Source organism: Cherax quadricarinatus, chromosome 16 (genome assembly GCF_038502225.1).
Source record: "Cherax quadricarinatus isolate ZL_2023a chromosome 16, ASM3850222v1, whole genome shotgun sequence".
Taxonomy (NCBI): domain Eukaryota; kingdom Metazoa; phylum Arthropoda; class Malacostraca; order Decapoda; family Parastacidae; genus Cherax; species Cherax quadricarinatus.
In genome coordinates this window covers 13202852-13218469 of record NC_091307.1, presented here as the reverse complement: position 1 = coordinate 13218469, position 15618 = coordinate 13202852, and the positions used below count along the sequence as shown (strand labels likewise).

Genomic DNA, 15618 nt, shown 5'->3' with positions numbered 1-15618 from the left:
TCTGCAGGAAGTGTGTTGATCTGCCACTTTTGTGGCAAAACCTCACTAGGCAAAATATCTAAGCTGGATCAGCCAACATGATAAGGTGAGCTGGCATGATAGGCCGTAAATGTCATATATCTTATTGCATATCAAATAAATAGTTACTTATTTCACAATGATTGTGGTAATTTTTAAGTTGTATAATGCTTGAACTTTAAGAGTTTTTTATGTGTGAATGGTTAAGTTGCGTGGCACTGATAAAGCCCTCTCTTTACAGGTAAGTGTTGACTATACAGCTCATCGGAGGACAGAAAAACTCGAATAGGCCTTGATGCTAGTTAGGGGGGCTATTGATCCTGTACACGTGTTATCCTCCCCTTCCTCTAATCGAACTCAGTGCCTCCCATTTCCCAGGCGCTGTGTGACCGCTTTGGGTTGAGCACTAACTGTAAACAAAATAGTTACGATAATTAACAGTTAAGGTCTCATTTTATTTTGAAAGCAATGGACTCTTAAGGAAATGTGTAAATAAATATTTTGTATTTTAAAGCACAGTAAAGTATTTTGGGGTTTCAACCTTTAATTTCTGGTTGTGGGAAGAAGGCATATTTTATTGGGGTTCATGGAGTTGAAAAAATAGTCACGGGTAACACGAAATCTGCATCCCATACCAATTATTAAAAACTTTGCGATAGATGAAAAATAAGGGCTCAGCAAGCGGCACATATGAGTAATATTCTAGTATTGCAACTCATGGACTACTCTGTCGCCTAGTATTGCATGTTATAGGCTACTCTCTCGCCCTCATGTTTACTTAATGTACTTGAGCCAACATTATCTTGATCATAGAAATCTCACCTCTTGCTTTTCCTTGGTCATGGAGGCCGCGAAAATGTCCCTTCTGTTATGTATTTCACCCCTAGGCTTCAATTAAAAACAGATTTTGTAGGTTCATGAACCTCCCTCAGGCGAAACAAGTTTCAGCTTAGTTTTATATAAATGGAGTTCTCTCCTAGCTCTTGCACTTCATGTTATATAAGCGCCTAACTGTTTATACATATTCCTTTTACCTTCATTATTTCATTGCATGTTTTTAGCATTTCATTCTTAAAATCTGACTTGAAAATTTTGTCAGTGTACACAAATATTTGCCTATAAAAAGAGAAGTGTTTCTAAGAATTAGATTTTTGTATATGTTTCTAGTGAAATTATTTCCTGCCACATTCGTATAAAATAATAGGCATTATTTTTCCTGTATTTATGTTCATGAGTGACTGGTACGCTACTTTTATTGGGACTGGAAGGTGATAGATGCATATTGCTGCATCATCTGTAGTGGTACCCTGGGTAAAGGGCTTTAATTAATGTATGGATAGGTGGTGTATAGTCTTACCACAATTGCATTATGATAAGAATTGTTTCCGTATTCTTTTCATGTAATAAACTGTGAATGGAGAGAGCAGTACTATCAGTAGACTGTAAGTTGTCACTGCTTTACTGCACTGAGCTTCAAGAATCTTTGGCAGTTCGGCTTGTAATGAGATCTCACGTGAAGCGTATGGATTACTGTATTCACGTTTAACCCGTAAGTCATACTGCATTTGGGGAATGGGAGGCAGACAGATTTGATCAAAGGAAGGTAAGGGTATCTTTAGTTTTAAGAGCCCTTCAGCAACGTCAAAGGACCCATAACCTTTAAGTGAAGTGTGGAGAACAAAAAAAAAAAAAAAAAAGGTAATCACAATGACCGTCACTTTCATGTTAATGAATCATAAAAACCAACGATGCTGTTTTGATCCGATGAATAAGGGCTGCCCTTCTCTTCCTCAGAATAAATCTGAGTACCTCTCATTTTCCAGGCGTTGTCACTAAGGAGTTTAAACTTAATTTTTCCTCTAGAGTGTCGGTTCCTTTTAATGTCTGCATTTTAAACAGTTACTAATTAAACGACGTAGTGTTTGTTAATAGTTGATATGTTTCATCTGATTACTCAATCCGTATTTAGTGTAAGGTGTCGCTTCAAAATTTTAAATGATTGGTTGAGTGGAAAAAGCATACAAGTGGGATTAGTATAAATAAACATTTGGGATAATTAAGGGTGGAGAGACAAACACATGAGAGGAAATCTTATTAGCTACACGAACGACAGTGCTACTTCTCTAAATTATGGTGACTTTACACAGATAACCCGTGTGCAGGAAACAAACTCATAACGACGTTTCGGTCCTCCTTGAACCGAAACGTTATCATGAGTTTGTCCCCTACGTGCGGATTATTTGTGCACTGTTCCAGCCACGGTATTGTTCCTTTATTCATTGTGGTGACTTATCACCATCCACGGACTCTGATTACTTCGAATTCCTCAACTGAAACTATTGAAATATTTAAGGAAATTTAAATTGTTAAAAAAAGGAAAGCTAGAGCTGACACTAAAAGGTTTGATGATTTAAGTACCTTAGGCTTTGAGCATAATAAATCATCATGATACAGTAATGTGTGGTTAGCGTTAACTTGGCGCCTGTCAGGGCGTTGAATTAAACCTTTTAAGAGATTGTTGGCGTGTTCTCTTGCACATAACCGCTCAATGTTCTGTATTATAACCACTTCGTGGAGTTATCTTGACCACAATCTACAGGGTTATTTTTAACTGCTATGTGAGAGGGCTTTAATAGTTATTACCTTGCAGGGTCATTTTAACCGCTCCTTCTATCACACCGTGAAGGATTATTTTAACGCCATGAAGGATTATTTTAACACCGTGAAGGATTATTTTAACACTGAAGGATTATGTTAACACTGAAGGATTATTTTAACACCGTGAAGGATTATTTTAAGACTGTGAAGGGTTATTTTAACACTGAAGGGTTATTTTAACACTAAAGGATTATTTTAACACTGTGAAGGATTATTTTAACACTGAAGGATTGTTTTAACATTGTGAAGGATTATTTTAACACTGAAGGATTGTTTTAACACTGTGAAGGATTATTTTAACACTGAAGGATTATTTTAGTCACAATGTGAAGTATTATTTTAACACTGAAGTTACTCAACACTGTTGAATTACAGGATATTGGGTAGCCTATGCTTCAATTATCTTCATTACATTGATGACTTTTACACTTGGTTATAACATAACACACGTCTGCGCAAATGTTTGGAGTATTTGCAGTGATCGAGTATGAAAAAAATACTTTTTTTGGCACTGAATTTCAACTGAATTCCAGAAATCACGCTCATATCATTTAGAGATAAGGACTGACGTTAAAATACATGTCTTTTTCCATAAATATTTTATCTGTGCTATGAATATAAAAGCAATTTACTGTCAGCGAATATCATTACCGAATTCACCATTAGCCTACCCTTCCAAAGGGGTGCTTGGTGCTAGAAGGGCTCACATTACCCAGGCGCAGTAATGTTCAGGGATGTTAATAGTATAAGTACCCTTAAATGTGTGAAATTGTGGCAACAACTGACAAGTCGTGATAAGATTCTTTTCTTTTCTTGAGTCTTTTTTTTATCCTTAAAAGCCTTTTCTGTTGAAGCAGTGTCATATTTTTTTAATGAAGGAGATAGGACTCGTCATAATAATCAGAAACCATCATTTCAAATATCAAATGGTAAATAATTTGAAATTTTAATTATTCCAGTTGCTCACTACGTGTATGTTTACTCACCTAGTGATGTTTGCAGGGGTCGAGTCACTGCTCGTCTTTGCTTCTTACCGATTGTGGGCACACGCATTTGTTTTTTGCCTTTATTGAACTATTTGATTGTGCGTGTGCATATATATATATATGCATGTATGTATGTATGTGTGTGCGTGTAAGTGATCATTTGTAAAAAATGTATTTGTCGATAGACACTTAGCCTTTTTTGTGTGTGTTTGTGCATTCCGTTCTAGAAGCTAGAAGACCTTTACCGCTGGCATGGCATGTGGGACGGATGTACTACTAGGTACGCGGGTGACAAGAAGGGGGGGGGGATCTCACTGATAGTGTGCGTTTGTTTGTATATGTCTTTTTATCTGTCAATTAAAATTCGCAAAAGCAAAAAATAAAGCTATCAGTGATTAATTACATGTAATATTACGCATATTCCATCCATGCATGTATAAAATATTTACACCAACGCTGCAGTCATTAACTGCCTGTCAGTGCTAAAATATGGCAAACCAATACAGTGGATATAATTCCTCCATAATGTAACTACCTCACGTAATGTATCTGTTTCCAAATAGTTTAATGGCTATACAAATGAATTTATCGTGCTTTCATAAAGTATTTCAGCATTGTTCATCAGACTCCTATCAGTCAAAATAAAATAGTATTGAAATACACGTCACGAGTGTGTGTGGCTATGGTGTTGATAGGGAAAGGACAAATGCACAAATAAATCAGTCATCTGTAGGTTAGAAGCAGTGCCGATGTATAATGGTCAGCGAGCGTATGGTGACTGTTAGGCACCGTCAGTCCGGCAGAACTGCCATTAAAATAATGCTTTTCGATAATTTTCCACTGTTGATCATTTCATTTTACCGATATATAATAGCTATAATAGTCGATGATCAACCAAGGAAAGAAGAGGTAGTATGTGTTTAAATTCAATAACTGTGTGCCTTAGGACGAACTGTAATGGTAGATGGTACGAGAATACCTACAAATTGTAGGTAAAAAGACATGAGTGCAACTAATGCCACAGTAAAATGCCGCATTAGTTGCATTGGTATCATTTTACTTAAAATATTGTCGGAAATTTTAATAACATTATTACTACAAATTATAGAAATTTTATTTTTTATTTAAGACAATTCCTAACGGGCTTTAAGAAACCTTAAAGCCTGTCAGTAGCTTATGATTGAAGGGATCGGACATGCTGTTGTTGCACATGTGTCTTACCTCATTCTTATGTTCTTAAAATCTAGATAAATGCAATCTGTTCGTCCTTTTTTTCAAATTCTGTCACAAAAATTTAATAGATTCGATGCACAGGAATTTCCAGGCCGAAATACGAATTGTTTGGTAGTCAGTTTTCCTTTGCAAGTGTTTTATTCGTTTCTCTCTAATGGGTTTTTCCAATATTTTTACAGCAAAACTTATCAGGGAAACCGGCCTGTAGTATAAACTAAATAAAACCGAACACTGTGAAGCAAGCCATTAGTGATGCTTTTGCAAATTCGAACGTTGCCTAAGTTCCGTTTAGTCACTATATGTCCACATATACTACTGCGCCACTCCACTTATACTGGTTTAACTATAAAAAAAACCGCGTTCATATATCTCTGTATTAACCATACGTTTTAAAGGGGTGGACCAGTAAGCCAGCGGAAGTCCTCGGTCAAATGACCTGAATCTCCAGCTGCGGGTCATCGTATGACTAAGACCTGCGTCAGGAAACACTTGTCTTGTTTCCTGACAAACATTATACACATACATATCTCTGTATTAGATCGATAAAGTCTCTGGTGGGCGAAACTTCTTTCAATAGGTGTTGCACATGTGTCTTATGAGCATAGCCATCGCCTTTACCAGCAGCGGCAGTGTGTTTGTTGACTTAACATAGTTTCATTAATAGTCCATTCAGTTTTTGGTCCTCCCCCAAATTTTTGCCCTTTTAGTAACAGCCTAGTTTGTCACCAGTTAATGGGGATGGCGGTCAGGGCATTAGCGTCTAACCTGAGCTGGCCGAGACTGCTGGGGCCCTGACACAAAAAGATATGTGGCGATTTGAGCGTATGGAGGGAAAAATATTGAAAAGTAGACTAAAAACTCTGGTGGAAAACCAGAAAAAAATCACACTATGAAAAAAAAATCCCGACTGCTCATTACTGACAAAAAAAAAAATCCAAAAACAAGTTGGAAGGTTGGGGCGGAGCTGATTTGTGTTGACATCATGGGTAAGGGGAAAATTGAAGGGGAGGAAAGCAGAGGGGGAGGGGTTATGTAATGATATGGGAAGGGAAGGAGTGGGGGGAGCAAGTGGTTGTGACGTCATGGGGAAGAGGCAAATGGATAATAAGTGAGCCACGTCTGCTGTCTGGATAATCGGATGAGGGGCGCCCGTTTAATCTCTTTTTCTAACATTTCTATGGTTTTAGAGGGTAAAAATTTAGTAAGAGGATATTATCTGGGAAGCCCATGAAATACACAACGGCAGAACTAAAGCTAATTAACTTGAAAATAAGGCTTTGCAATATTATTACGATGATTGTGATATTAAGCTATGTGTATACCATGAAGAAAATGGGAATGAACACTGTAGCCTGTATGACCCTTGAGCTTTAGCGCTTATTTAAGATTGTAATTGTAATAACAGTGTAGAGATATATATATATATATATATATATATATATATATATATATATATATATATATATAATATATATATATATATATATATGCGTGTGTGTGTGTTTGTGTATGTGTGTCGTGCGGAATAGGTAAAACTTGCGATTTTGGGTTAAACAGCAACGCTCTTCTTGCCGAATAAAAATATATTTCATTGTGTTTGTTTATTAAATTATGGTAAACTTATATAAAATATTATTTGGAATAAGCTAAATTAAATTGAGCTTGTTATAATAAGGCTAGGTTAGTTTTCTAAGTCTCATTTGGTACAAAATTTTTAATTTTAATAGCATAAATGAAAAAATGCATCTTTAAAAGTATAAGAGAAATATTTAGAAAGGACTTAATTTTAAATGAGTTCTTGCTAACTGGCCAGTTTTACCTGTTCGGCACGACATATATATATATATATATATATATATATATATATATATATATATATATATATATATATATATATATATATATATATATATATATATATATATATATGTCGTGCCGAATAGGCAGAACTTGCGATCTTGGCTTAAATAGCAACGCTCATCTTGCCATATAGGACAAGTGAAAATTTGTGTATGCAATAATTTCGCCAAAATCGTTCTGAACCTAACGAAAAAAATATATTTGATTGTGTTTGTTTAGTACTAAATTATTGTAAACGTATTTAAAATATCTTTTGTTGGGTTAGGCTAAAATAAATTTCTCGTTATAATAAGGTTAGGTAAGTTTTCTAAGATTCTTTTGGTGCAAAATTAAATTTTTTTACATTAACATTAATGAAAAAAATATATCTTCAAAAGTATAAGAGAAAATTTCAGAAAGGACTTAATTTTAAATGAGTTCTTGCTAATTGACCAGTTTTACATATTCGGCACGACATATATATATATATATATATATATATATATATATATATATATATATATATATATATACATATATATATATATATATATATATATATATATATATATATATATATATATATATATATATATATATATATATATATATATATATATATATATCCACTCTTCATTCACGTCCCCTCCATCCACCACTCACCTTCCATCCAACCAGTATACACGTCACTCCCACCCCCTCACTCACGTCTCCTCCCTCTCTTTTATTCACGTCCCTCAGACCCTCCGCTCACCTCCCTCCTCACCCTCTTCACCTCTCCCGCTCTGCACCGCTGACGCTCGTGCGGGGCTGCAGAAGTCATCAAAGTGTGCGGTATTGCTGCTCATCCCAGGCCGGGCTCCCTGGGGATGGCGGCTTGTTTACCTACTTCTTACAGAAGAGGATCTCTATCTCTACCCGTGGTACAGGGTGCCACTGCTTCCACCTCCTCCATCTCCCTGCACGCATACACACATGCGCACAAACAAGCAAAATCACACACACACACAAAAAAAAAAAAAGTTTAGAATAGCGGAAGGGACGAAATAAAGTCCTCGATACTGAGCCAACCTAACGAAGAAGTCGTGGAATCGTCCAAGAAACGAAAATATGAGCCTATTGTTTTTAAATAGGCGGAGACCTATAAGCCAGAGGTTGTTCAACCACTGTTATATTTCACCGGTAAGCCAGTGGTTAACTTAGGGTATATATCACCGGTAAGCGAGCGGTTATTTAACCCTGGGTACATATCACCAGTAAGATAAAGATCCGTACAATAATTCTGAACAAAATGCTACAACAAAGTAATTCTAATGAGGAAAATCTGCCGCAGAATAATCCTGGCAGACACAAAAAAGTTCAGCCGCAGAATAATTTTGGTGAACCAAGTTCTCCGGTTGAATGATCCTCTTTGTGGAAGCTTTTGGCCAACAGAAGCACTGCTTTGCATAATCTGAAACAAACATTTTAGTGTGCAGATAAATCCTTTGAGCCGATGAGATCCTATAATAATAATAATAATAATAATAATAATAATAATAATAATAATGGGAACAGTTGATGTAATAATGATAATAATAATAGTGGTAGTAGTAATGATAATTTTAAGAATAATAATAATGGTAACTAGTAGTAGTAGCAGTAGTACTACTACTAATAATAATAATAATAATGGTAACTGGTAGTAGTACTACTGCTGCTACTAGTACTACTACTACTACTAATAATAATAAGGATAACTAGTAGTAGTAGTACTACTACTACTGATGATAATAATGGTAATAATAATTAAATAATAATGGGTGGGATGTTTCGGTTCAGCAGGTGGTTGGATTGTTAGGTTTCCTTCACTCCCAGAATGGTAGCTAGTATTTGAGCGATGATTTTTTTTTTGGGGGGGGGGGGGCGGGGGTCACCCTGCCATGGTGGGATACCCGACCGGTATGTTAACAAATGTTTTGTTCTTGAAAGATATTGCATTTTTAATTCTTTTAAACTTGTATATTGATAGTCAGCAGCTTAGTTTCCAAATTACATCTACATTGTACATTATACTGTCAATGGGTCAAGGGTTATCTATTTAGCTTAACGGCTTAACCAGGCTATAGCACATTCACCCTGACAATATATCTATATTTACATCTACGTCCCCCTCAAGGGGGATGTAGATGTAAATCTGGTGAGAGGCTCTTGATCCAAGGAATCAAACTTTACTTCCCCTTGGACTGAATCTCCCTCACATTCCCCCAGGCACTGTCTGACCCTGACTAGTTCACCGGTTCTCCCTGAATATAATATTAACAATAAAACCTACTGTATCTCTTTCTCTGTTTCATCAGAAAGTTTGGAACCACTGTGATAAACAGATGAGTATATTTCCTAAGGGATCACGTGATTACATGGCTTTTAATTTCGCTGCAAAGAACCCTTAGAATTAACAGTTTCATATTTTTCGCGACCTTATTCATAAGCCTACTCTCCCCTCTTTTTTTTCTTTGAACGTATTGCGTGAAAAGCACACGGTAAGCCTTTAAGGACAAGTTTTTGTTGTAGATGACTTTTAACCTTATATTAATTGAAGGAATGGAAAATTGTGAGGTAATATATATATTTCTTTGGGGTAAAGTAAATGTGGTAGGTGTATGCGTAGGTGGAGAAGTAGGTGTACGAGTACAATGTAGGAAGTGTAGGCGTTATAGGATGTGTAGGAAATGTAGAAGTAAGTGTGAGAGGTGCAGTGGCTGTAGGTGCAGGTGTTGTGAGACGTGGAGGTGTAAATTGTATACCGTGGTAGTTATAAAAGTAGGCTTAGATGTAGAGGGAGGCATAAGAAGATTTGTAAGAAGTGGTGTGAGAAGAGGAGGTGGTGCTGGTGCTGGAGGAGGATTATTTGAGCTTAGATGCTCAGAGGACGTAGCATTTTAGGGTTTAGGCACGATAAAACATCCCGGGGCGCTTAACGTCCCTCCTCCTCTTGTAAAATTACTACCAGGTACAGGCAGATAAACGTGAGGTAATTTGAAAAGTTGCCTCCTCTGTCTAGGAGAATTGAGTATCGTGCTGTACGACTAATTAATAGCTCGCTATAGAGTATCATGATCTGTATTGGAAATTATGCAACTCGATATCATTATTATGTAGACGTTTCGCTTACAACTGGTTGGCGAAACGTCCACATAATAAAAAAGATACCCACTTGTTGCAAGTGTGTCTAGTTCTTCAACTTGTCAGTATTTTATACTAATTGATGTTATGACATAAGATTTATAGATGAGTGGAACAAATTTCCAGGCAGCGTCATTAGGACGAGAACCATGGGTGTCTTCGTGTAGGTTGGATATGGGTATATAGGAGTAAATAAAGGGGAATGTAAATATTAAAACGGTATACTGTACCGACAGGTTGGTAAGACACATATGCAACAGTTAGGTATCTTTATTCCGAAACGTGTCAGGTAGTAAGACATAATATGTATTATACTTCTTGAAACGGGGTGGAAATCTTCGCATTCATCATCAGACAAAGACTTCTGTCAAGAGTAATTTTCTTAATTTACAAAACAACATAAAAGGTAGAATATTTTTGTTACTTAATTTTAACAACTATGGTTTTATTGTGAAGACTTAAATACGTGTTATTACAGTTACTATGTAACATTTCAACTTGAGCGCATGCTGGAATTCCTAAACAATGAGTAATTGGCTTAGAGACGAAGATAGGTTTGAATTGTACATGAATGATATACAATACCAACAAGATGAAAATTAAGACACATGCGCAACATCTGGGTATGTTTATTGTAGACGTTTACAATAAAGATATTGTAAACGTATCTTTGCTGTCCCTTAAACGTCTGCAATAGAGGTTTGAATTGATGGAGGTGTATTTCAACAACTGTTGCCTTGAAAGGATCAACTTCCTGGTAGCCGAAGCATGTTCTAGGCATATTCCCCTAAGAAAGAAGAAGAGCAGGAGTAAACTGGAGAGAAAAAGACGCTCCCTCTACAGAAGACGACGAAGAGTCACTGAGCTCCTCAGGAGTGCTAGAATATCTGATACACGAAAGGAGGCACTGACCAGGGAAGTGGAAACTATCGAACTTAAGCTAAATGACTCCCATATGCCAAAAACAAGGCTAGTATCGGGCCCTTACTCAGACAGGATGGGACTTACACAGATGACAACAAGGAAATGAGTGAAATAGACTCTGTGTTTAGTGAACCACTAATCGGTCTGAGGATCGACGACCCAAATGATTTCTTCACTCCATAAATGTATGCAGATTTAAATACGTGTTATTACAGTTACTATGTAACATTTCAACTTGAGCGCATGCTGGAATTCCTAAACAATGAGTAATTGGCTTAGAGACGAAGATAGGTTTGAATTGTACATGAATGATATACAATACCAACAAGATGAAAATTAAGACACATGCGCAACATCTGGGTATGTTTATTGTAGACGTTTACAATAAAGATATTGTAAACGTATCTTTGCTGTAAACGTCTGCAATAGAGGTTTGAATTGTGGAGGTGTACCTGTTCCCCCGCTAGAACATGCATTTCGTTTGTTAATAATGTTGAATATAATGAACGAGTTATTTTTGCATTCATAATATTTCTAGTTTTCACAAATCTTTCGGTGTGTATTTGATGATATATTTAAATTTGTGTCCACTGCCGGGAAAGCCTAGCTGCCGAAGTAGTAGTAGGTCCGTCACCCACTTTCAGTATTCACAATACAGTACTACAAATAATCATAATAATTATAATGTAGCATCCAACCAACCCTTACCACCACGACCATCTTCATAATCGTTTTCAATTCTGGCTGACTTCAATTCCTTTCTCTATATGCAACTGCTGTGTGAAGCGCCGTAGGTTAGGTTAGAACTGCATTAGGTGACCAAGCTTGACCCAGCGTAACGATCATAAACACCCATAAAATAAAAGAAGATATTAGTGAGAGCCTGTTTTGACGAGTGACCAGAGTTGATAAGACACGTGCAACAGTTAGATATCTTCATTCCGAAACGTTTCGCCTCTACAATAGGCTTCTAGGGTACAGGTGTTCAATAATAACCCACATGGAGACAAATACAGGAGGTTGATTGATCTACCGAAGAGGATCCCAGAAGGGGGTCGATATATACAGATCAATCAATCATCTGTGTTTCTGTTTCCATGTGGGTTATTACTGAGCACTGACAAGTGTTCATTACACTTGTCAGTGCTCTATAGTGAGTTATTCATTGAACAGTGCTCACATCTGTCTTGCGTTGTTGCGGGGATCCGGCGCTTGGTTGTAAGATGCGTAGTGCCAACCAAACCTTCAGTTTAAACATTTCACTCATAAATGAGCTTTAAGATAAGACTCACTCCTGCGCGAAACGTAATCTCAAATGGTCTTTGCATTACACATGTTTATATAGATTTATCGACTTATTGCTCCAGTCACGACCCTGAGCTTGCTTAGATGGATGGGATGAGCACCATGACCTCAACACACGTGTGGGTAAGCAACTTCACCAACTTCCTCCAGCCTTGCCAATAGTACAGCAGATGAAAGCAAACATCTCTCCAAATATAACTTCGCATACTGGATCCAATTTCACTACAGGGACAAATATTGCTTCAATTTCATTTCCATAAAGTTTAAGCGCTGTTAAAATTGTAGATTTCATATATTTTTTTAAGAGTCGGGCACAAGATGATATTGGATGGTAGGTAGTTAAGACTCGCTCTCTCTCTCTCTCTCTCTCTCTTTAAAGAGAAAATAGTCACTGAACCTGACGACCTGAGAAGAGAGGACCAAGAGGAACATGATTGAAACGTATAAGATGATTAGATTATTTGACATAGAATAGACTATTTGAAATGTTAGGCACAGGGGCATATATGGTAGCTAAAGGCAGAGATGAGCCACAAGGATGTCAGGAAATACTTCTCCAGCCTCAATAATGAGCTAAATGACGAAGTAGAGGCAAACCTCATACACAGCTTCAAGAGCAGGAATGATAGGCCCCAAGAAGCCAGGAATCGATTATGCCGGCGATTGTAGATTAGAGACAGTGACCAGGAGCTGAAACACCACTCGATAAGCACACAAACACCCACTCCCCTCTACCTTACCCTGGCTTTCTAATCATCAGGGAGGTGCGGTGGGGGTATGTAATGATGGTGAGCTGGAGACAGCAAACATACCTTGGTCTGAGCCCCTACCCACAATCTGTTGTTGTTCTGGCTTTCACAAGCTCACTGCATCACATCTTACCTTTCATAAACTCCTTTAACGGTCGCCTAGTGATTCCGGCCCGCAGTTCTCTTTCTCTGTAATGTATACTTATCTTTCTTCAGAGAATTGGTTCAATTTCCTAATAGCCTAGTGCAGCAGACATCACGAGAGGTTATTTGAAGATGGTTCCTGCATCACTATTCCGCGGATTAGTCCCAGACTAGGCCTCCTGATTGCCGGCCTGGCTAGTGAGGCTGTTGGTGCTTGCTGCATGCAGTCATTTAATTTGTTTTCTTCCGAATCGTAGTTTAGATCACAGATCCAATATTATATCCAGGTTGTTTATGATAGAGAACTGATTGTTATAACACTCCTACCATTTAGGCTGTCTTACCGTAATTTTACATTTGGAAGCGTTGATGCTGGTGAGGGGCTCTTAATCCAAGGAATTGGAAAAGAACTGTGGGTAGCGTTAAGTAGGTTAGACGGGTATGATTGGGTTGGACTTGTGATGAATGGTTTGAAAAACCGACAAGTTGAAGATTGAGACACTTATGCAGCATATGGGAATCTTTATTCAGGAAACGTTTCGCCACACAGTGGCTTCATCAGTCCAATACAAAGAGGAAGGCGTAAGGAGAGGAGGAGAATGAGGTAATCAGTCCCTCAACCTGGAGTCGATATGTTCAGTCCATCAATCTTGTAGAATGTACAGCATAGGGCCGTAGACGTGGCTTATATACTGTAGTGAGGTGACGTGAAGCAGATGGAGGCGGGGTCATAGTGGTACCATCCACTAGTCGAAGTAGGTCTACGTCCAAAGGTTGAACAAGTGTTGAAGAATTCTTTGTAACAAGACCCCATGATGCTGCCGTGTCTGACAGTTGTGATGAATGGTTTGAAAAACCGACAAGTTGAAGATTGAGACACTTATGCAGCATATGGGAATCTTTATTCAGGAAACGTTTCGCCACACAGTGGCTTCATCAGTCCAATACAAAGAGGAAGGCGTAAGGAGAGGAGGAGAATGAGGTAATCAGTCCCTCAACCTGGAGTCGATGTGTTCAGTCCATCAATCTTGTAGAATGTACAGCATAGGGCCGTAGACGTGGCTTATATACTGTAGTGAGGTGACGTGAAGCAGATGGAGGCGGGGTCATAGTGGTACCATCCACTAGTCGAAGTAGGTCTACTACAGTGTTCCCTTATACTTACGTTCTTAATGACGTGTGTGTATACACATGCAGACACCCGTCCAGTTCGGCACTATGATGAAAACGGTTGCAAGGAAATGATTGCTAGAAGAGCTGACTAGGTGGTGGCTAGACGCTTGACTAGGATGTTTTGAGACTGGGAGGTGCTGGATGGTAGGTGCTGACTAGGAAAGGCTAGCCGGGAGGCGCTGGCTGTGAAGATTGCAGAGGAGCTGCTGGCTAGGAAAAGTTATCTAGTAGCTACTAGCTATGAGGCGTTGGCTAGGAGACGCTAGCTAGGAATGTTTGGCTAGAAGCTGTTGGGTAGAAGATGATTAGGAGCTGCTATGAGGCTTTGGCTATGTGAGGCTAGATATGAGGCGCTGAATAGCTGCTGGCTAGGAGGCGACAGGTAGGAGACGCACTCTAGGTGATGCTTAATTAGAAGGCACTGTGCAAAAATGTGTAATGAGGATACTGGTGTGAGGAGCCCCTTACTAGCTGTGAATGTCAGGATGTTGCTCCTGTCGGCTCGTTGAGCAAAGAGCTGTGAGCCCAGCTCACCACCAATGACCGCCATTACATGTGGTGGGCGACCGCTGAAGGGGCACGCTTGAGTGCCAGAGTGAGTGGGCAAGGCGAGCTTGAAGGCGTGAAGATGGACAGGAACCTGAGTGAGGAAGGTGAAGAGACGAGGCCTTATGGGGTGAAAATGAACGGGAATAGCACTAGGCTCTCTCGTACAGTGTGAGAGCGCGTAGGGAAAATTGAGCTGGGAGGCGTGAAGGTAACTAGGAAAACCGCCTAGACTGTATAGTGGGAAAAATGAGTGGGGAAGGTGAATGAACAAGGCGAATGGGAACGTATCCTAAACTGCATTATAGTGAGTGAAGATGAAGCGTGAAAGTGATCGGGCACATCACCTATACGTCATTATAATGATTAAAGAAAATGAAGGCAGATTTGATGAAATAGGAACGGTACCTAGAGAGCAGTTTAATGACAGTGAGTGCGAGAGCTGTGATAGTGAGTTTGAAAATGGTGGAATAGAAGGTAGGGGGAGGGGGTGAACACTGATAAGAAGTGAAGTTGACATTAGGTTGGGTTAGGTAAGGTTCGTCAGGAAACAGAACAAGTGTTTCCCGATGCCGGTCTTAGTCAGGTGATACCCGCCATATGAGCTCCTGGTCAGCTGACCGAGGATGAGGGAACAAGCCGCGACAGAGGTCGCTGGGGTGAAAGTGGGATGTAAGAGCAAGAGTTCGAACCTTTCAAGTCAACCTTCATACACAATTTCTGTCAGGAATTTTAACCCCTTCTTTATTTCTGTAGAAGCTTGCCTCTCCTAGTGCATGGTTATAAGCTTTTATCAGAATCAACTGCAGGCTCACTTATAAGAGTGATGTAGAATGTAATGACTTGATTCTGAACATAGAGCTTTTTGAGAACAAATC

At 38.6% G+C, this 15618-nt stretch overlaps 1 long non-coding RNA gene across 1 annotated transcript in view; it reads left to right on the top strand.

Moving 5' to 3' along the window:
- The window catches only part of LOC138852761 (uncharacterized), a 230983-nt gene that overhangs the window by 3124 nt on the left and 212241 nt on the right, over nucleotides 1-15618 (top strand). Inside the window, exon 2 of the long non-coding RNA XR_011392058.1 lies at nucleotides 8-85. This is a non-coding gene — a long non-coding RNA (uncharacterized lncRNA). The remainder of the gene's footprint in view (nucleotides 1-7; nucleotides 86-15618) is intronic.